The 18,826-nt window shown below is 41.6% G+C and overlaps 1 protein-coding gene across 5 annotated transcripts in view; it reads left to right on the top strand.

Moving 5' to 3' along the window:
• LOC119653444 (beta-arrestin-1) overlaps positions 1 to 18,826 on the top strand; it is a 371,918-nt gene that overhangs the window by 233,194 nt on the left and 119,898 nt on the right. The window contains exon 1 of one of the 5 annotated variants that reach the window (XM_038058038.1): positions 8,037 to 8,179. The exons of 3 other annotated variants lie outside the window; for them this stretch is intronic. The gene's annotated coding sequence lies outside the window, so the exon portion shown is untranslated. Of the gene's footprint in view, positions 1 to 8,036; positions 8,232 to 18,826 lie in introns of those variants that run through there. One more of the 5 variants, XM_038058037.1, reaches the window with a different exon arrangement.

Below are 18,826 nucleotides of genomic sequence, written 5' to 3'. Positions count from 1 at the left end.
TCCTTGAAAACGTTGACATTAGTGACGGCTGCGAACCCGATGGTATTCATAATCCCTTCCTAAGAAAAGTCGGAATGTTGTTCTTTTATATAAGATTATTTGGATAAACGATGGTTTTATTTATAGATATGTGTATATACGTTGAATAACCGATATGGTACTGGCTTTTTATCTCTCAGGGAGTAGCAATTTGACGCGAATGAAGAAACTTTGGCCTAGTATAATGTTGTTCATAATAATGTAATTCCCACCAAACTTTCTAGTATGACACTTCAAAATAAAATCTATTTTATTGCATTTTATGGATCTAGGATGAACTAAAGACGGTTCGCATTAAATTGTTGAAAATATAATTGTTAGAAAATATCTTGTTGCATGCACTCCTCCCATTCGAAATTCATGTCAAAACTTATATTTGTTTTAAAAAGTACTAAGCAAGACCTTTCATTTGATCCCTCACATGGCTATATTCGATGAAAAAGTTCAACGTGAAACAACGTAGTTCACCGTATGTACTGTCGTTCACAGTTCTAAACTTTTTACCAAATTTCATGGTAATTGGTGTAGCCGTTTCTTAGAAAAGTACGCGGACAAACCGAAAAAGGACAGACAGGCAGTAAACCGATTTTAATAAGGCTTTGTTTAAAAAAAGTTTAAAAATGTAAATAGAGCATCTCCCATCCCCTTACTATCATTTATAACAAAAGCTTGTCCGAATCTATTTATCCAGAAATGTGGAAGGAAGCTTGTATTATGCCTTTACAGAAAGCAAGTGACATTATCCGGTCCGAAAACTATCGGCCTATATCCGTCCTTTCCTCCTTGTCCAAAATTTGTCAAAAGATACCTTTCTCTGCTTTGGGTCACCTCAATGTGAAAGAGCATCATAGATTTCAGCATGATCGCAGCATGTGGCAAATGTGTTGGCAAATACAAGAAACGATGCACGTACAATCTATACTGACTTCTCTCAAGCTTTCTATTCTATTGACCACTCCTCACCAATGGTATGGATTTACAGTACGTATTTTCTCCTGAGTAAGATCTTACTTAGCTGGTAGAGTAAATCGTGTCTTCTTCAATGGTTCCATCTCGTCTTAACTTTTCCCATCATCGGGAGTGACCCAAGACTATCTTCGGCCCATTTGTTCTTTACTTACTTGTCATAACCTTGAATCCTATTATCGATTCACGTATTGATCAATGAAGCCTTCAGTCAAATGTTGACTCGTTTGGAACAAGCTGATATTTAATGTGGAGAAATGCTACTCTTAGTGCCATTCACCTCAAAACCTCCACATCCTCAGATACCCGTTTATTATTTTCAACCCTTAACAGTGATTGCCTCCAATAAAGATCGGGTTAATTGCCATTATGGCGATGTTAAGTACATCGCCTTTCCAGAATGTCCGACTTTATCCTTCTTTCCGTCTATTAGTTCAATGATATGCATTCCTCAGTCATCCCTTATAAACCCTTCATCCTTAATATTCTTGAATATACTTCCATACCGTCGTCCACTTACCATAATGTGATTGCGATACAATTGGCTCTGTGTAAAAAAGATTCACTCGATTCCTGACCTTTAGAAAGAGCGTTCTCAACTCGACATATCCTGATCGTCTGATTATACTTTATCTGACATCTCTCCAATCCCGAGGATCCTTGACTGACGCATGTTTTCTTTCAAATTTTGTAACGGCTTGTTGAACAGCTCGGTAGCCTCCGAAATTCAATACTGTGACATATTGCACATTTTTCGCAACCTTAATGTTTTTGAAGTTCCATTCGCGGTACTCTTGTGCCACTTCGACTCCCCTTGCAATCTTGATGGAGTCCGCTTTGGAGCTCAAATTCCTTTGAGATTTTAATTTGGTGTAACAGATGACGTTTCGCAGAATCATATCCACTCTTATAATGGCACTGCAGATGCACTCCCTTGTCGCCCCCCTCGAAATCGATGAAAAGCAGATCTGAATCTCGCGCACTGCTCCAAAATGATCCGTAGGTTGCTAATGTGGTCAGTGAAATCTTGCATGACATAAGTACCCCGTTCATGGCCGATCATACTTTCGAAATGTTCCTTGATGTGTTCCAGGATTGTTCTTGTCATTATGTTTGCGACAGCAGGGAACACGCACTTCCTTTTCAGAGTTTTAACGACTATTCCATTCGTCCACACTCTGGGAAAGGTTTCGGATCCCCAGGATTTCCATATAAGTGGGTTTGTACAGGAACAGCAATGAAGAAATCTACGAAGGACCGTGAAGTTTAGCGGCTTTACCCTGTTTTAGTGCATTATTACTTACTTATGAGTGTGAACTATGCCCTACATAAGGGTCAATGTTATGTTGGTGCTATCGTACTTTGGGCAAGTGGCGGATACTGTGTTTCGACAAACTCCGCACAGAACCTGCACGCAGTGCCCGTAGATATCCCTAACTTCCCCAGTGACCCGTGAGTATTTCTCCTATAATACGGAGGTTCTTCTTGGTGAGGTTTAAACAGTCGTTCGTGAGCCTGGGTTCGTGTAAGCTCGCCCAGTATAATTCCCTCAGTCATTCTAACTGCCACGAACCCGTTTCCAGCCATCCACAAAAAAGTTCTGGCTTGTGTAGGTTGCCTTCCAACCCAATATGGCCTGAAACCCAGAATATCCCCCCCTTATTATATAAATCGAGCATAATCAGTCTCTCGAGGCGTTCCCACACCAGCTTAAAGTTTACTTAGTTGGACGTAAGCTTGACTGTCGGTCAGAATAGCAATGTTCTGCCCTCTATAGTGCCTTTAGAGGTTGAAGGCGGCGCATCTGTCTACGGGTTACATTTCCGCCTGGAATATGCTAGTGTGCTTACCCATTGGTTCCAAGCACATTTTGCTTGGACCAATGACCCCGCCACCCACTCCTTCTGCTGTGAGGGATGCGTCAGTGGGCCAAGTAATCAGTTACAGGCTTAAGTCGTATATCACAACCACGTTCTCTCAGTTTGTCCTGTTACTCCAACGTGTTTTAGACTTCTTATCGAAAGTGAAACCTCGTTGTCATGTTATCCATGTACCGCCTAGACAGGATATCAATCTTCTTTTGATTTAGGCACTCTCCGCCTCATTCATACTTCCGGCCGTCATGAAGATCGCTCTCTTTGCCTGCATCTGCAGATAGAGAGGAGTTAATCCCGAAAAGACCTCCAACGATCCTGTGGGCCATATCATAATTGCCTCACTGATACCCAAGCCAGAATTTACAGTTTGTGTAACTCCCTGGCTGTTGCACTGAAGTTGCGGCTGACCGTTCTACCCGATAAAGACATGAATGTAGAATATTACGCATTAGAACTTTAGGGTGAAAGGGATTCTTTCTACTCGTTTTCGGAATAAAGACTACTATTTCTCGTCTTTTTGTCCTTGGTATCTATCCCAGGGCTATGCTGCCTTTTACTATCCTTGAAGGGATTCTAAGATTATTTCTAGGCCTCTCTAGAGTAGTGTTGGGAAGATACCATCTACTCCAGGTGACTTCAGTGGTTTAAAGGTTCCCATTGTCCATCTTACCCTAGCTTTCGAGCATACCTTTTTTGTTATTTTCACTTCCCTTTTCTTTCCCTTTGTGTAGCCTGGTTGTTTCTGTGGTTTGTTCTATCCCTTCACAAAATTTCCGGAAGTTGTTCCGTTTTGCTTTCCTGATCGCGTTGCTATCCGCACTCAATACACTTTTGTTTTGCCCGGTCGAAGAATTTTCGTACCTCTGTTCTCATTCTGGCTAGGTTTGTATTGCGTCAGGGTACACTCTTGATGACTTGACTGTCATGACAGCTGGCCTCATGTGCGTCAATGACGACTTTGTTGAGGTTTTCCACCACTGCTTATAATTCCAGTCCGCCATGTTATTGCTCAGATGCGTTGCATAGGAGTCCCAATCCGTTCTCCTGGATTCCTTATTATTGTTTTTATTCCAGAGTTACCTTCAATGTCGAATCTGATTATTCTGGGATCGGATATAGAGTTCTCTTCCGATACCCTCCAATTCCTGATCAATCCGTTCATCAGAGTATTCTGTAGAGTTATGTCTAGTACCTCTTATCTAGTGCTGATCACGAATGTTTCAGTGCTTCCTATGCTATATAATCCTAAATTATTGCTAAGGTTAAATTCGAGAAGGTACTCAGCTCTTCAATTGGCGTCACGTGGGCTACGTTGGCATCACAGCCGAGGAAATGTGGTAGCGCTCTCCTCTCACAGTACGGAGCCAGTCTGGCGCTCGGGTAGGATCCGGATGTTATCTCTTAAGAAGTAGCTCGATGTCAGGACTGCCTCTTGAGTTCTTCCCCCGGCATACAATGAGACTTGGACTGCCACAAGGTCTTCGGTCAAGAACTCTGAAGGACATATGTATTTTAAGTTACGTTTTAGAATGATGGAAACTCTTAGTTTTTTGCAAAGGAGGCCCCAAATTACCTGCATGCTTCATTCTTTCAGATCGGGAATGTGTCCCCGAAATAGCCAGGGCTTCTAAGCCAGGCGTACTCCAATGTTGTCCTTGGAACTTGCCCTTGGAATTACTATAGATGCAGCTCTTTCATAGTGAAGCTTTATATGAGCTATCGTAGTACTGGTCATCGGCTCCGTCAGTGTTTGGAGCTCTTCTACAATGTATCAACCTCCTCCTCCGACATGGCACGTCGTTGTCCACTATAAGCCCTAGAAGATCTAGATCTAGGTCGTACAGCTTCTACTCTTCACTGGGCAGAATATCTACTTCCCTGCTTGATCCAGTCCTTTCAGCCTCTATGGCCTCCGAGGTTGCTTCAGTAACCACGGTGGGTTTTCTACTCGATGTCTCCTACGAAGTGTCTTCCCTCGGCTTTTCCTTGTGTACGTGCACAGGTATGTTGCCACAGCTATAGTTGATATGACAGTTTCAACGTTTGTTTTTCTCCAGGGATCGGTCATCCACCCTAATCGACAGGAGTTTACCATTGCCCTCCACCTAATTGCGTATGGAGATCCTCATTCTGAGCATTAGGAAGCCCATAAAATCGTCCGTCTCTAGTGCTGCGGCTTTAGGAAGAAACACTGTCACAATGTGTGTTCCTGGTATAGCGCCTCCAGGATATGTCCATAGTTCAACTACTTGCAAGCCTGGTAATGTAGGGACTATTATGCTAAGCCGTATCCCGGTGAGCACAAGTTCCGCAGTATATCTCTTAGACTTCTGCCTGGTGTTTTTCGATAGTCTTTTGCTCCTCACGATTGAGTATTTGCTTGGGAAACGTCTTTGACAGTATTGTCAACCAAATGTCCTTGCTCGCATTAGCATAGCTTATCACGGGTTTCCTAACTCCTGTATTCACTACTGACCTACCCGGGATTTCGCCCTCTTTAGTTTAAGTTTGGTTTTTTTAGGAGTATTTCTCTCATGTGGGTTAAAGGTCTGGCCTGGGCTTTCTCCTGATTTCAGGTCATCTTTCAGATAATGCAGATATCATTTAGCACCTGTGCCACTAAGGCCTGTTGTCTCTGTTTTTTGAGCAGTAGTCTTTGCTGGTTGTAATCCTCGTGGTATGCCAATGTTGACCCTGGGTGTAATTACCCGGCTCTCAGTATTTCGGAGATGTGCCTCAGACTGGTGGACCATTTTGTGCGCGCTACTGTTGTTGGTTTTAGCTTTTTTGTTTTTTTCATTCGTGTACTCATTTGGTTCTCACGGGTATGGGTTTTAGGAGGTCCGTCGTGCCATAGCCCCCCATAGCACGGTAATGTCAAACTTACTCACTAAGGCGGCCAGTATCATTGAGGCTCCGTTTGAATACAATCTCTCGAATGCAAACTATCCAGTGGCACGGTTCGAATGACACCCTGGATTGGGGAGGTCTTTTTCGACTCCCCCATCTAAATTCGTAACGTTTTGTTAATAATAGGTTCACCTCGTACCGGGTGTGGCTATCACCACTCAGTAACGGTCTTGGTAGACGAAAGGCTTGGTTCCTCACAGTGAGGGAGGCAGGTTGGCCCTATGGAGCTTAATCCCGTATTTTTAGTTGCATAATTTTACTTAAATAATTATTCCTTTTTCTTTACAGGTAAACGTATGCACGACATTGATTCAAATGGGACTACTTAGAAGAATTCAAAAGTAAGTCAATCTGATCTGTACTTCGTCAATTACGATATTCATTTTCGGCGGATATAAATATTAGGATGTTGCAAATGAAATGGCCGTTATGGTAAATTTATTTATTTAATCAAAATAGGTGCCAGTCGATTCAAAACACTTCTCCAATCGAGATTCAAGAGCATGTATGCCAGTTTCGTAGGAGTCCAACTGTTGGGTGTTGATAAATTTGTCGGAGGCAATTTTGACAGCCTCTTCGTTCCTAAATTGTTTTTCCGCGAAAAAATGATCCAATTGCTTAAAAAAGTGGGCTGGCGAAAGGTCCGGTGAATATGGTGGATGAGGCAGTCTCATACTGCAATTCGTTCAACTTTTGAATCGTTGTTGCGGATACATGAGGTCATTGTCGTGAAGGAGTATCACACTATCTTTGTTGACCAATCTCGACCGTTGAATACTCAATTTTTGGTGCATTTCCTCGAGTTGGGCACAGTATTTCTGTGCATTTATCGTTCCTTCAGGTGCCAAAAAAGAATAGTGGATAACGCCAGCTGTAGACCATCAAACAGTTGCTATTACCTTCTTCGGAGGGAGGCTCAGTTTCGGCATATGCTTCGGCGGCTCATCAGCATCTAGCCATTGTGCTGATCGGTGAAGGTTGTCGTATAGTATCCACTTTTCATCACATTTCACTACTCGTTAGGAAGGTCCACCCCCACGTACTCGAGGAGGGCGATCAGACCCGAGTCTGCAAGGGACTCATCTGAAATGGCTTCAACCACGAAGCCTCACCGGAGGTTATCTGGTACCATGGGAACCGGGACGGCCCTCTGAGAGCATATACTCCAGGAGAATTTCTGGAGGATGTGTTCTCGGCCCGGTTATTTGCGGTTGGCCCCCTAGTGGGAGTTTCATGGTGGAGCTCAAGCGTGGAGTTGCGCTGTACAACTCGGGTGCCGTACCCCTTAGTTGCGGCAGAGGTGTTAGATAGGCCTCGCATCCACTGGTGTGCAAAAAGGGGTTGCTTCTGTTGCGGGTGAGTAAAGAACTGCAAATTTCCATTCGAAGCGCCATGTTTTGCTCCGTAAGGGCATGCGGAACCCATTTGTCGGGCTTTTTCACCTTTCCACATTGTTGCAAGTACCGGGAAACTGTCGAATAGTGTACGCCCAATTTCTCTGCAATGTCTCTCCCAGACTGATGTGTGTCGGTTTCGCCTAGCACACGCAGCTCGTCATTATCAATCGATGGTCCTGGATGGCCATGTGGCTCACTTTGAAGGCTTACGTCGCCTGACCGGAATTTTTCGAACCCCCGCCGTGTGGTTCGTTCGCTTACCGTATCAGCCTCAAATGCGCTGTTAATGTTCTTGGTTGCCTCCGCTGCTTTATAACCGAGTTTGAACGCATGCAGAAAAAAATATACGTTCTTGGCTCTTTTCCTTCCTTTTTTCCTTTCTATTCACTGTTATCACTACGATGGTCAAACCTGAAATGACTCCTTGATTAAATGTAGTGTGTACTTCATTATTGGACACCAACAGCGCCAACTGGTGGTGGTTTGATTAGCAAAATCGCAACTAACGTCACGTCATTGCTAAATCGGCCATTTCATGTGCAACAACCTAATACATACCTATATACAAGTCAAAATGATCAAATCCAAATCCGTCCCAGTCACAATTTTAAGGAGCAAGTATGAATCAAGGCGAAATGCTTTCTTATCAACCATGTTGATTGCGTCGCAGTAAACATGCAATTACCCATTCAACTTGACCCACATTTTTCGGTATTATCAATATTACGCTAAATGATTTGTCTGAGTTCGGTCAGCTGCATTTTGGATTCGAGACATTATTACTTAGCACTTAACTCTGAATGGAAGTAAAACTTATCAGTTAATGATATATTTTCGGCTAAACGGGGATATTTATAATTTTCCCAGTAAAAATATTATTTTTCACTTGACTTGGTTATCGTTTTCGTAGTCTGTAGTCGCGAGTTTGAACGGTTCTGGGAGTGTGCATATTGGCTGAAACCTCTACTCTAAAACTGAAAGGATAAATTGGTAAACGCATTGAAACTGGACTAATCACCGCAAGGATTTGAACTACGTATCTGTAAATAGTATCTACATATATTTTACTTAACTGTGCTAATTTGATAGAATATCTAAGTATATATATCTCGAATCGGATGATACTATATATGTATGTACATATTTATCTTGTTACGACAAAATGCGTTTTAGTCAAAATATGTCCGTTACGTAAAGAATTAAGAGAGTCCCTGATTAATTAAAAGTGTTTGTTACTTTCTGGGTTAAACATTGGGTATTTATATCACGCCAGCTACGATGAGCAAGGAAGACGAAAGTTATACCGCTCTGTTCCTGTACTGTCAAAATGCATCTCCAATGAACCGTGCTGTACTGTAGTTCATAGCTGGTGAGTTTCATTGCGAAGCGGACTTTAAATCTAAGATTTTTGGCCCAATGTCGCCCGTTAGATTCCCCACTAGGATTTTTTGTTCTGCTTCGGAAAGGGTAACGGATTCCACCTTTGACTGAAATTCTCTATAGCTTCAGTAACGTCTATTAAAAATAATGATTATTTTGGCGTCATATTCTCCTCCTTGATTACCATGAGCGTCACATCGCAGGTAGTAAGACTGCTTTTGCTGTTTTGTCAAAGTTTGCTGATGTGTAAGATTGTCCCATTATGTGGGGCGTGTCGTGTAATCTGCTCCAATGCCAGATTGAAGAGTAGAGGTCTACTTGAATTCGACGTTTGTCTCAAACGCATCTGTCAGGCTATTATTGATTCTTCACTGCGCTGTTGTGTGAAACATTGTCATTTTGGTAAAGCTTACCAGATTTTCTGGAATTGTCAACTCAAGCATTACTTTGTATAGTACATTTGGGTCAGTACTATCATATGTCTGCTTGAAGTTAAGGAATACTAGGTGAATGTCGATATTGAATTGCCAGGATTTTGTAAGCACCTGTTTGATTGTAAATAGCTGGTCAATCTGAAAATCTCCTTGGTATTCAAAAAACGTCTTATCGGCGTATAGTCTAATTTTTTTCTTTCTAGTTTTTCGTGAAGATTTTAAAGCTCGTACAAAGTAGTAAGGTGCCTCTGTAATTTTCATATCTGAACTTGTCACCTTTTTTGTGAATAGGGCATAACACATTTTTGATCATTTTTGCGGAATGAGTTATTGGTTTCAGATGAAAACAACCTAATTATGGATAGCTTTCATGGTCCATGGACCGCCTAATTTGCTGAGTTCAGCGATATCATCCATGCCCGGCGCCTTGCTAAATTTTGACATTTGATTGCTGATTCTATTTCTTCCATTTCAATTGTGCATGACCGTAATTCTTGTAGGTTCTGATGATTGAGTTGTATGCGACAGGTTGAGGAGTTCGTACCTTTTTGCTCTTGTTGCCTGTATGCTTCGTTATTTTTGTCTGACACTTCCCGGCATTCATCATTTCTCCGGCGCCGCGTCACATCCAACCACTATTTCTGCTGTTATTTTAATAATGCGTTTTAGGTCATACCAGGTGTCATCTACCCCGTGAGATTCTCGAGTATAGGAATTAATCCTTCCTCCAATTGTGCCTTGTACTCTTCCACTTTTAAATCATTTTTCAGTTTTTAATCCTCAAATTTTCGAAGTGGGTTGGCTTTTTTTCCACGGATTCGCCACCTGTAGACACGCTATTTAGCAGTGATCGGAGTCGCAGTTTGTTCCTCAATATGATCTGACGTCGAGGATGCTGGTTGGTGATGGAGGACATAGTCTATCTTGTTGAAATTACTCCTATCGGGGACCCCCATGGTGTAAACGTGTTATGTTCAAAGCACGTCAACTTTGTTACTAAATTTCTGCTACTTTCAAAGTCAATGAAGCGTTGTCCATTATCATTTGTTATATCATGGAGGCTGTGCCGCGGGTGAAAGGGGGCTTTCCATACATGCAAAAGAAAGGGTGTATATTTTTGTTTAACAGAATATGGTCATATAATATGAATACATGTCTGTATCAAATGAAAGGGCTCAATTAGTACTTTTCGGAAACAATATTATTTTTGATATTGGGTGAAAGGAGGTCTCAAAATGTGTTTGGTCTATTTTGCAAGGTATGCTCGAAAACCTCCGTTAAATAAACATGACCAAGAAGTGGCTTGTGGGTGTAGGCTTCATTTTTAAAGTTTTGTGTGAAACAAAACCTTATTAAAATCGATTCAATGTTTGTCTGTCCGGCTATATGTCTGTTATACCCAACTTTCTCGGAAACGGCTGAACAAATCGTCACGAAATTTGGTGAGAACATGGTCTGTGTGCCCCTCCACAGACAGTAGCGCCATTTTGTGTTAAGTATAAGGGGGGGGGGGGTGGTACCCATACATGTGAAAAGGGAGTGTAATTTTTTTCTCTTAGAACATGGCCATCTGGGGTATCTAATGAAAGGGCTCGAATAATACTTTGCGAAAATAGCCTTGTCTCTGATATTGGGTAAAACATAGGGTAGATAGGACTCAAAAGATGTGCAGCAAAAAGTGAAACAAGTCTCGTTCTCAGAACCTATCGAACCGATAAATCTGAAAATATTTACAATAGTACATCTATATGCAATCTTTGCCTCAAAATACATCCTGACTAGATATCTACACAAACAAAATTAATAATGGAATACTATCAGATATATATATTCATCTTAGAAGTACAGAATTTCGTAGCAGTATAGGTGATAGTATAGGATACAATTCTGAAAAGTTTGAACTCAACTTAACTATTAGTAACAAAGTTATAGAAAATCAAATTTACATTTCACGTAAATTTATCGGTTTCTAACCATGTATGATATCATCACCACATGAAGTAAACATATACAAATGGCGGGTTTTTAGCTTTTTTTAGTTTGCCTTTCCTAGCAGTTTTTAGCTATTTATATATCAGTAACATGTGCGAATAATATTTGCGACTACAGTACAAGATGGACATGTGCGTAAGTTAGCACCAGGGGAATTTAATTTACGTCATATGATTATGCTTTTGAGCACGGCGTAAAATGGAAATATGTGGAGACGCATAAGATCAATTTAGGTGCGTGTATTGAAAGTTCCTCACATAAGATGAACACAAAACCTTTATACCTGAAGGGCCGAGCTTCCGTATTCCAACTTGTTTTCCATGTAGTAGTTTAAGGAGCAGTGTTCCGCTAAAAGCCCTACTAGGGTCTTCATAGCCCATCGCTTAAGGAGGTCATCCCGTGTGAAGGCCGTTTTTCTTGCCTTTTTTTGAAAAATTATTTTGAAGGACTGGATAAAGATAGAAACGTGATTTTTTCACTGATATCTCTAATATATGTAATAAATTTTTCAGCTTGATATCGTAGCTAGTTTTTGGAATACGTGTCAATTTATGCACCCATCTCCAAAAAAAGGTGTTTTTCTGCTGCCACGCTGGAGGCCGCTGTGTTCATCTGAGGAAAAAAACTAAACGGCATTTTAATGTGGACAATATTCCACGGTCCGCTCATTAGGATAATTAGAAAATATTAAAAGGTAAATTTTTGGTGGGCTTTTAAACTTAATGTTTTGGATTTTGGTGTTTTTTTACGGCTTTTTTTATGAATAAAAAAAACGACCCGTCCAATTGCAATTATCCTAGTTTGCGGACCGTAGAAATATGTATTAAAGAAGTCGTGAAAATTTCAAAGAATTTGATTGGATAGATTTTGAGTTATGGTGGCAGCCGATTTTCAAGATGCAGTTTCGAGAAAAACGCATTTGAAAATTTAAATGTGATTATCAACAGTAAAATTTTAACTCACCATTAATCTGCTATACCTGGTCCATAGAGAGCACCCTCCGTTTCTCCAAAAAAGTCTTGTAAGCCCGATTGTTGCTCTCTGGTTTCAATTCTGACCCTTTTAGTGAGGTCAGTCGATCGTCGTTCGGACCGCCAAATTCGCGCTCCATTACGGCGGTCGGCATAAACCTGACATATGTGACCAACTTGACATCCCAATGTCACTAGGATTTTGAGAATGCCATTGAATGAATTGAATAACTACAGCCAGAAAAGTGGCTATTTCTATGACCTTGGCCCCAGAATGAAGGTGTTTAGGAGCGAAAGTCCAGATCAATGCATTTAACGACTCATTGTTATTCTGGGTCTTTGCTCCTAAACATCTGTTCAAGAGATCATCTCGTGACAAATCTTCGTAGATTGGTTTGATGACTGTTTGAACTTCTTCAGTCAAAGGTGCCTTCTCGTGGTGGAAACTATCTAGTTCTCCTTTAGCTCCCGCTTTGCGCCATTTGCACCAACTGTCCTCGCCTGCTAGACAATTTTGATGCTGAGGATTTTCGACTCTAGAACATTTATGGAAGAAAGTTTCCCCAATTTCTTGCTTCATTCCTTCTATCGAATTTGCGTGTTGACGAATAGCTAGCCCAAAAAATGTAGTGAAGTCGTTAATAACCCTATCATTAAGTTTTCCAGCCCTTTCCACCAATGCCTTTGTGATTCTTCTTTGCATTTCTAAGCCGCGTTCCCATTCTTTTCTCGACATGTCCTACGCATCCCTTTTTACTACTACGTATATTTTATTATTTGCAGAAATTCGCAGAAATACCGGAGAAAACTCCAGCAAAATCCAATATACAATATACAAAACTTGTCGCAATTGGAAAGGAGCTAAAAGTTTCTTAGCTGATGTTGATGCGAAGTCCTTTTTCTTCTCAGATCGATTCCCATGAAATACTCGTTTTTTAGTGCGAGCATGACGTTGAACGTTAAAGTGATCTCCCTTGGTACGATCCATTTACAAAAATCACTGAACACACAAACAGCACAATACTTACACCAAAATATAACTGAGTATAGCTTGAAGGCCTTTCAGTGCTCACTCTAGACTGGATTATCCTTTTTATTGCAAACAGCAAATAAGTTTAGACAATTGATTGGTTTTCCATGTTTTTATATTTATACCTGTGTTCGAATTTATAAGGCTCAGGTAAAAAAAGATTCGATGCTCTTTCTCATCGAGTACTCTAGCCGCGGCTGCAAACTCCTTACCTGTTTAACACTGTAATTTCTGAAGGACTCGGAATATCGGAAAATCCCCCCCAATTCATGCAAAAAAAATCGATTTCTCCAACTCGACACACGGGATGACCCCCTTAAGGGACAACAAAAACGGTCTAGTAACCCCGGATAATTTCACACAGGAGTTAAAATTTCAATCAGGAGTTAAAATTTCTCCATTTGGCTGCTTGTATCCTTGTAATTTCCTTCTTCAGAGTAGACTTGACTGTGGATGGGTGAATGCCAAAAGCTTGCTTTGCCCTACGGTTATAGATTCAGAGCTTTGGCAAGCCAGTCCGTCAACCTCCTCATTACCAGCGATGTGCGAATGTCCTGGGACCAAATCAGGAATGGTTCGTTCAGTCGGCCAAGCTTCATCACCAACTGGTGCCAACTCCACACTAGTTGGCTTGATATGTCGTTGCTATTTGCTGCTGATAGCCCTGCCTGACTGTCGAAACAGTTTGAATGGTGTGACGCCGCCCTTTTTGGTCGCAAAAAAATATTCTACTGGCAATGCAATGGCATATATCTCTACTTGAAGTATGGTGGCCATTTTTTCGAGAGAGATTGAACTGTCCGTGAAGATTATTAAACGTGAAGCCCGAATGATTTGGGCATTCATTGACCATTCTTCTTTTTCGGAGCCTACCACAAAGACGAATCTAAAAACTATATGATTGGCAGGCCATCTGATGTTTGCCAAGCAATTTCCAGATGAACGTATGACCACCTTTCCACGCACTTATGGTATCAAACCTAGAAGCATCGTTAGCTGCTTCCCGTTTCACCTCCGAATGTGGTGTAAATTTAGCATAGCTTCGATTATCGGACTCGGCGTAGTACTCATTGCTCCAGTAATACTTAGGCAACCGAGTCATTAAATCCACGTTAGCAGCTTCAAGTTCAGTCTTCGCTACCAGATGATACATTAAATAGGTTTTATTCTAGATGTATACTTCCAATTTATCGATTTTGGGGAAAGTCCGCAAGTCTTACCTATCGCAGTCGTCCAGCACCAGAGCAATCTATAGGATTTCTGATATTGCTCCCGGATATGGTCTTTTTACGTTAGCTTCGAGTCAAGATATACTCCTACATTTTTGCCTGATTGGACCAGCTAGATTTTCGCGGGTCGTATATGGCTGACCTACCTAGCGTTCCTAGCGTTAACTAGTCCAGTCTTCATAGCGTTCACCGTGAGTCTGTTACGGAGGTGCCAACTGAGGATTATATGTAGAATATGCGTTTAATCGGTCCCGAACGATGTCCACAAACTTGCCGATATTTAGTACGGCTAGCTCGTCTGCATATGCTTGTGCGAAGACCATTGTGCTCCAAGAGTCATAGGAAGGAGTCCATTGCCAGGAGCCATAACAGAAGAGCAGTGCCTAAAGCATCCAGCCTTAATAGGCTTCTGTCCCCTCAATATGTGGATTTTTCTCTACTCCAGCATATGAGGGATTCAACTGCCATGTTGTCTTGCTGCTTTGCAAATTGCCGCGAATGAGGTATAAATAAAGGTACGTTCGATGTCCATGAGGCGTATTCATTTTCGTATATTGCGCTTCTCAATTTTTGTCGCCAGCTCACGGAGCCATGTTGCCTACAGTGAAGTGGCCACCTCTTTCTCTTACCCTCTCTCGGTACAGGGCTGTATGTACCTGTCAGCCTCGAGCTAAGATTTTCAATGCCACTTTGAAAATGGACTTAAGGCAAATCGTTTGTCATTTCTTCACCATGCAGGAATTGGGTAGCCATTAATTCGCCGTCTGGTAAGTGCAGCGGTCGCTTTATCATGCTGCAGATTTATTTTAGAGACATAGGACCTTATCTACGCTTCAGATGAAGATGCCGTTAGTTGCACATTCCCTTCAATGGCTTTAGGAGTCAACACATGTAACGTGATGATTCCAAGCTCGTACTAGTGGCGGCAGCCCATTTGCCCCCGAGCCTCCTTAATATCCAGTTCAGGAAAGTTCCTTGACTATCGGTTCTCTCTTGCTTTGCGGCCTAGTAGCCTCCTGGTGGGGGTGTTGTGGTTATTCTGGACTCCCAGTTGTTCCAGAATATCGCCATTTCGCTCCTCTACTAGAAGCCACAGGAAGCACTTTTTGAAAAATGACAGCTCAGAGACTCTCTTCAGTGTTAGCCGCGCATCCTGTCACACATCATTAAGAGAGGAGCAGCGCGGTCTGAGCCATTGGTTCGTACTTTTATCGGCAAAGTTTAGCTGTAACATTTTGCAGTATAGATACAGCGACTCAAAACTCAAAACTCAAGTGTCTTGCGAGGATTTAATCCTTACAGCACTACTCAGTTTCATGATCAAATGGATTGATGTCGTCATACAAGACCTTTTTGCTGTTTGCGTCTAGGTCGGATTGTCAACTAAGTGTGTTTTCAGCATGGAGTGCCAACTAGGGCCCGAGGTCAGGAGTACTGATAGAAGGAGCCTTCTTCGGCTCGTCCGTTACGGACTGAATCCCAATTGGATTAATTCACACTTGAATAATTGGAAAATCTGAGTTTGGACTCAGGTTCGCCATCGATGAGCTACATTTTTTCATAATTCGCTGTCATGCCCTGAGTTTTACCGGGGAAGGTAATATAAGTCGATCTCGGTAGATTTCTTCTTGGCCGCAGTAATGCTAGTTGAAACTGGGGGCCGCGTGGTACGCAGAGTTTACCGTTCATGGTCACATCTTAACCTCTGTGACCGTTCAGCAATCGGCACGGTACTCTTACCTTGGCTTGGGGCTTTGATTATCGCTTAGATTTAAATGTCACTTCTGTCTTCCTTATTGAGCTTCCTCGCCACGGTAATCGTCGAGGCAGGTTTTCATTGTTTACCATACAATTTTCATGGGAAAGAGTAAATAAGGCCATCAGAGTCTGAGTATTGAATACCGAGTTCTGCCTTGGCCATGTATCCTTCTACGTATTTTGTTCCATCTTGCCTTGGGGTGCAGTGAAGACAATCCTCCTCCTGTCAATTAGATGGACCGCAAGCTCCGGCTACTAATTCTCAAACTTTCAGTCTGTTTCAATGCTTTTGGCTATAGTAGATATGCGAATGAACTATACTTATACATAGTCGTTTCCATCTTCAGGGCTGATCTTTTTTGTAATAAAAATAATCTGAAATCTAATATTCTCTCGCTTTGAAATGTGGGCCGCGAAAATCATTAAATTGAAATTAATTCCCGTAATCGCATATCGAGTCACTTTTTGTTACAACCGTATCAGTAATAATCTTCCTTGCCGTTGGGATTAAAGGAAAATCTCAATTTGTGGATTCAACATGGCGCAGTTAGACTTCAGTAAGCATCGTCTTCCTATCATATTTCAAAACTCTTCAAAATGAGCGCATGGAAGTGGGACAAGAAGTCCTTTCACCAAAAGAAAACCTGCAACAAAGGACCTGGAGCTTTTCTGTGCTACCGACCTGCTCCATTCTGCTAGGATTCTCTCGTTTGTAACCTTTGCAGTGGGCTATGAGGTACGTGCTTCATTATATGTACGTATCTCGTCCTCAGTGTGCGCATAGGAGAAAGCAGGGTACAGACTCAATGCAAGGAGTCGTACAATATTATACCATCTAAATGACTGACTGACTCATCTTTCGAACTTTTCGAATAACAAACCGTTGACCTGGTAAACATTTTACACTTGGGAAGCAACACGATAGCATAGTTGCGGAGCGCATTTCAAAGCCTTGATGCGCTTATAAACTCGGCTATATGTTGGCACACATGTTGGATTATAGACACTATTGAGGAAGGATTTCTACACTACGGGAGAGACGTTCTTTTTTCCCACTGCTTTTCTCGTTTTCAATTGCACGTACATAGTAGCGGAGCAAATGAGTGGTATCTACTCGTGTATCAAGTGTCCTTGTAGAGAAAGGTTAAAGCACTGGATGAGTTTTCCTCGCTCAGGGGAGAGCGCATTTGATTGCAACCTCGTTCGTTGAAAATGAAAAAATACAAAACTGTGCCATGAGCTCTAGCAGCCAATATACAGTGTTTCAAGCGGGAACTGATTTGTTGTTACAGCCAACTGCAATTACAAGGCGGATTGGGCACTCTGGAGGTGTAGCCTTGGATTAGTTGGTAATTTCCAATATTCTAGAGTAGAAAAGATATCGTAGGATGACAACTTCGTGAACTATTTTGAGAATCGGGCTAAGTGGTGAAACTACTACGTAACTCATTATGCAGCGAAACTTACTCGGGGGACTTTACGAATTTCCAGGTTTGCCTAATTATCATACAGGGTCAACAGTTTTTCCCAATTTGCTCCGGTTTTCCTGCATTTTGCTTAGAGCACAATGTGAGAAAGGGTCCTTACTGTTCCGCCTCCCTCCACAAGTTTTTGTGAGTTCACACTGCGCTTTCAAAAGGGTTGTTTTCAATGAAACCAATTGTTGGAGAAACATGCATCCGTTTTTCGACATGAATCCAGGAGCATGTAATTTTTATGCTTGCAAACAAGTTGAAGGCAGACTCGGAAAAAAAGCGAATTTCATTTCATGCTAATAAAAACCTCATTTTTTTCGACTTTTTAATAGCAAGAGCACAAGTTTCGTGCGCATCTATGAGGCTATTCAAGGTCTAAAAAGGAGATGTATTAGGGTTAATTGCTTTTCATTATTATAATGCGCTTTGTAATCTTTTGTCTGTGAAAATGTTTGTGGTACATGGGGAAACTATCTTGAAATGAGCTGCAATGTATCGTTGCAAATGGCCTTCTTAAAAAATATGAAAACGGATTGAAACGACCCTCCATATCTTTCTGCTTGCAGAAGTTTGTTTCACCTAAGATAAACAAGAAACTGCTCAAATCAATGAAAAGCCCGTGCGATATGTAGAACATTTCGTTGGGGACCTACTCTCCACACATTAGAAAACCTTCTGAATACCCAGTCCCACTATGATACGAATATCAATTATTAATTGGCTTGTTGCTTTCTCCTTGCAGCCATATTACATAAAACCTCGAAAGTCCCATTAAGAATTCCCCATTGTCTGATGAAGCTAATTATTCAGAGCCAGACAATGATGACTTATCGATCGATCGGCTCCCCTGTGTAGCATGCAATATGGAGCAACGGAAACAAGAAGTTTATAATTAAATACACGATATGAGCCATCAAATACTCGACAGTTGAGTACCTTGACGGGCCGGACGTATCACTTTAGTTGCTCGTCCCCTTTGTTGTTTTCGTTTTATTCTAAGAAAGAAGGAAGCTAGGAGCAGTCGATGTCGAAAAAAGTAATTGAATTTTGAAGGTGGAATTAGGTTTATCCATCTTACACTTGGAAAATTGGATTGAATTAACAAAAGGTGAGAATATTATAGTCCCAGCTGACCGAATGCCTCGTCTCCTACTTTGCTTCACTCTGAAACTATTCTAGTTCATTCCCATGCTTTTCAGGTATTTTTCGATACAAGCCGGGTACCTTTATAACAAACCCTACGATACACCCTCTTTATATTGGCTCTTCTCCCCAAGCGTTAGCCTCTACGAAATTTGTACTTGACTAAAGGGCGTCAATATGTTCCCTACCTTTTGTTTCACTTCATTGACTACAATACATAGTGCC

Source organism: Hermetia illucens, chromosome 4 (assembly GCF_905115235.1).
Source record: "Hermetia illucens chromosome 4, iHerIll2.2.curated.20191125, whole genome shotgun sequence".
Classification (NCBI taxonomy): Eukaryota; Metazoa; Arthropoda; class Insecta; order Diptera; family Stratiomyidae; genus Hermetia; species Hermetia illucens.
The sequence above is the reverse complement of the archived record's forward strand: the minus strand, read 5'-3'. Positions and strand labels throughout refer to the sequence as shown.